General features: G+C 26.0%; 1 protein-coding gene across 1 annotated transcript in view; it reads right to left on the reverse strand.

Moving 5' to 3' along the window:
• LOC133660495 (potassium/sodium hyperpolarization-activated cyclic nucleotide-gated channel 3-like) overlaps positions 1-5000 on the reverse strand; it is a 51303-nt gene that overhangs the window by 45129 nt on the left and 1174 nt on the right. The gene's annotated exons all lie outside the window — the stretch shown is intronic.

Genomic DNA, 5000 nt, shown 5'->3' on the forward strand with positions numbered 1-5000 from the left:
TCCCTCAGGCTGTACTGCATCAACAAGCCACATCAGTGTGTAAAAGATATCACCACATGGGCTCAGGAACACTTCAGAAACCCACTGTCAGTAACTACAGTCGGTCGCTACATCTGTAAGGGCAAGTTAAAACTCTCCTATGCAAGGCGAAAACCGTTTATCAACAACACCCAGAAACGCCGTCGGCTTCGCTGGGCCTGAGCTCATCTAAGATGGACTGATACAAAGTGGGAAAGTGTTCTGTGGTCTGACGAGTCCACATTTCAAATTGTTTTCGGAAACTGTGGACGTCGTGTCCGTTTATATTTACATCTAACACAATTTACCAACTCATATAATAATAATAATAATTAGGGATGTCCGGTAATGGCTTTTTGCCGATATCCGATATTCCGATATTGTCCAACTCTTTAATTACCGATACCGATATCAACCGATACCGATATCAACCGATATATGCAGTCGTGGAATTAACACATTATTATGCCTAATTTGGACAACCAGGTATGGTGAAGATAAGGTACTTTTTAAAAAAATTAGTAAAATAAGATAAATAAATTAAAAACATTTTCTTGAATAAAAAAGAAAGTACAACAATATAAAAACAGTTACATAGAAACTAGTAATGAATGAAAATTAGTAAAATTAACTGTTAAAGGTTAGTATTATTAGTGGACCAGCAGCACGCACAATCATGTGTGCTTACGGACTGTATCCCTTGCAGACTGTATTGATATATATTGATATATAATGTAGGAACCAGAATATTGATAACAGAAAGAAATGGGGGGGAGGGAGGTTTTTTGGGTTGGTGCACTAATTGTAAGTGTATCTTGTGTTTTTTATGTTGATTTAACCAAAAAAAAACAAAAAAAAACAACAAAAAAAACAAACAACGATACCGATAAAAAAAAAAACGATACCGATAATTTCCGATATCACATTTTAACGCATATATCGGCCGATAATATGCGGTAAATCCCAGGTATAATAATAATAATACCTGGGATTTATATAGCGCTTTTCTAAGTACCCAAAGTCGCTTTACATGTAGAACCCATCAATCATTCACACCTGGTGGTGGTAAGCTACTTTCATAGCCACAGCTGCCCTGGGGTAGACTGACGGAAGCGTGGCTGCAATTTGCGCCAACGGCCCCTCCGACCACCACCATCATATCATTCATCATTTGATTCACCGGTATGAGTGGCACCGGTGGAAAAAAAGTTTGTACACATGCATATACACACATATATACACATATACAGTGCATATATATCACATATATACATATATACACATATATATACATATATACAGTGCAAATATATCATATATATACATATATATATATACATATATACAGTGCATATATATCACATATATACATATACAGTGCATATATATCACATATATACATATATACACATATATATACATATATACAGTGCAAATATATCATATATATACATATATATATACATATATACAGTGCATATATATCACATATATACATATACAGTGCATATATATCACATATATACATATATATATACATATATACAGTGCATATATATCACATATATACATATACAGTGCATATATATCACATATATACATATATACACACATATATACATATATACAGTGCATATATATCACATATATACATATATATATATATACATATATACAGTGCATATATATCACATATATACATATATACACACATATATACATATATACAGTGCATATATATCACATATATACATATATATATATACATATATACAGTGCATATATATCACATATATACATATACAGTGCATATATATCACATATATACATATATACACATATATATACATATATACAGTTCATATATATCACATATATACATATACAGTGCATATATATCACATATATCACATATATACACATATATATACATATATCCAGTGCATATATATCACATATCACATATATACACATATAAATACATACATACACACACACATATATATACACAAATACATACACACACATATATACACAAATAAATACATACATACACACACATATATACACATACAAATACATACACACACATATATACACATATAAATACATACATACACACACATATATACACAAATAAATACATACATACACACACATATATACACATACAAATACATACACACACATATATACACATTTAATACACACACACACACATATATACACATACACATACATACACACACATATATACACACATAAATACATGCACACACACACATATATACACATACAAATACATACACACACATATATACACATACACACACATATATACACCTTTAAATACTTACATACACACACATAAATACATACACACAAACATATATACACATATAAATACATACACACACATATATACACTTACACATACATACACACACATATATACACATTTATACACATACAAATACATTCCTATATACACATATAAATACATACATACACACACATATATACACATACACATACATACACACGTATATACACATATATACACATACAAATACATTCATATATACACATTTAAATACATACATACACACACATGTATACACATACACATACATACACACACATATATACACATATATACACATACATACATATATACACATATAAATACATACACACGCACATACGTATATACATATATACACATACACATACATACACACACATATATACACATATAAATACATACACACACACATACGTATATACATATATACACAAAAAAATACATACACACACATATATAAATCCATGTACAAACACAAAAAAGCCTAATGTAATGAGTATAAAACTAGAGTATAGTAGTTTGTAAAACACAAGACAACAGTACAAATATTTGGCAAGTACATGCAAAATACAACTGTGACATGGATGTTTGTTAGCATGTGTTTGTTTGTATACACTATTGTGTTTGCATATGTTTGTTGTATGGCTGTATTTATTTGTGTTTACTTGTGTTTGTTGACTTATGTATGGTTTATACGTATGTTTATGTACGTATGTTTACATGTGTAAGTTAGCATGTGTTTGTTTGTATACAGTATTTTGTTTGTGTTAGTTTTATGTGTTCATTTATTTGTGTTGACTTGTTTGTTTATATATGTATGTTTCAACAGGTTTGTATGTATGTTTGCTTCTATATGATGGTTTGTACATGTATGTCTATGTACGTAATGTATGTTTGTATGTGTTTGTTTTTTGTGTTTTTTTATATTTCACTTGTGTTTGTTTATATATGTATGTGTTGTATGTATGTTTCATATGTATGTTGTATATGTATGTTTTATATATGTATGTTTTATATGTATGTTTCATATGTATGTTTTATATGTATTTTTATATATGTATGTTTTATATGTATGTTTTATATGTATGTTTATATGTATGTTTATATATGTATGTTTCAACAGGTTTGTATGTATGTTTGTTTCTATATGATGGTTTGTACATGTATGTCTATGTACGTACTGTATGTTTGTATGTGTTTGTTTATATTTTACTTGTGTTTGTTTATATATGTATGTTTCAACAGGTTTATATGTATGTTTGTTTCTATATGATGGTTTGTACATGTATGTCTATGTACGTATGTTTGTATGTGTTTGTTTATATTTTACTTGTGTATGTTTATATATGTATGTTTCAACAGGTTTGTATGTATGTTTGTTTCTATATGATGGTTTGTACATGTATGTTTATGTACGTACTGTATGTTTGTATGTCTTTGTTTTTTGTGTTTTTTTATATTTCACTTGTGTTTGTTTATATATGTATGTGTTATATGTATGTTTCATATGTATGTTGTATATGTATGTTGTATATGTATGTTTTATATGTATGTTTCATATGTATGTTTTATATGTATTTTTATATATGTTTATATGTATGTTTATATATGTATGTTTTATATGTGAGTTTATATATGTATGTATGTTTTATATGTATGTTTATATGTATGTTTTATATGTATATTTATATATGTTTATATGTATGTTTATATATGTATGTTTTATATGTATGTTTATATATGTATGTTTTATATGTATGTTTCATATGTATGTTTTATATGTATTTTTATATATGTTTATATGTATGTTTCATATGTATGTTTTATATGTATTTTTATATATGTATGTTTTATATGTATGTTTATATATGTATGTTTTATATGTATGTTTATATATGTATGTTTTATATGTGAGTTTATATATGTATGTATGTTTTATATGTATGTTTATATGTATGTTTTATATGTATATTTATATATGTTTATATGTATGTTTATATATGTATGTTTTCATATGTATGTTTATATGTATGTTTTATATGTATGTTTGTATGTATGTTGTATTTGTATGTTTATATATGTATGTTTTATGTGTGTTTACATATGTATGCTTTATATGTGTTTTCGTATGTATGTTTTATATGTTTGTTTACATATGTATGCTTATATATGTATGTTTTATATGTATGTTTATATGTATGTTTATATATGTATGTTTTATATGTGAGTTTATATATGTATGTATGTTTTATATGTATGTTTATATGTATGTTTTATATGTATATTGATATATGTATGTTTATATGTATATTTATATATGTATGTTTTATATGTGAGTTTATATATGTATCTTTTATATGTTTGTTTATATGTATGTTGTATATGTATATTTATATATGTATGTTTATAGATGTATGTTTATATGTATATTTAAATATGTATGTTTTATATGTGAGTTTATATACTGTATGTATGTTTTATATGTATGTTTATATGTATGTTTTATATGTATATTTATATATGTATGTTTATATGTATGTTTATATATGTATGTTTTCATATGTATGTTTATATGTATGTTTTATATGTAGGTTTTATATGTATGTTTTATATGTAT

Source organism: Entelurus aequoreus, linkage group LG11 (assembly GCF_033978785.1).
Source record: "Entelurus aequoreus isolate RoL-2023_Sb linkage group LG11, RoL_Eaeq_v1.1, whole genome shotgun sequence".
Classification (NCBI taxonomy): Eukaryota; Metazoa; Chordata; class Actinopteri; order Syngnathiformes; family Syngnathidae; genus Entelurus; species Entelurus aequoreus.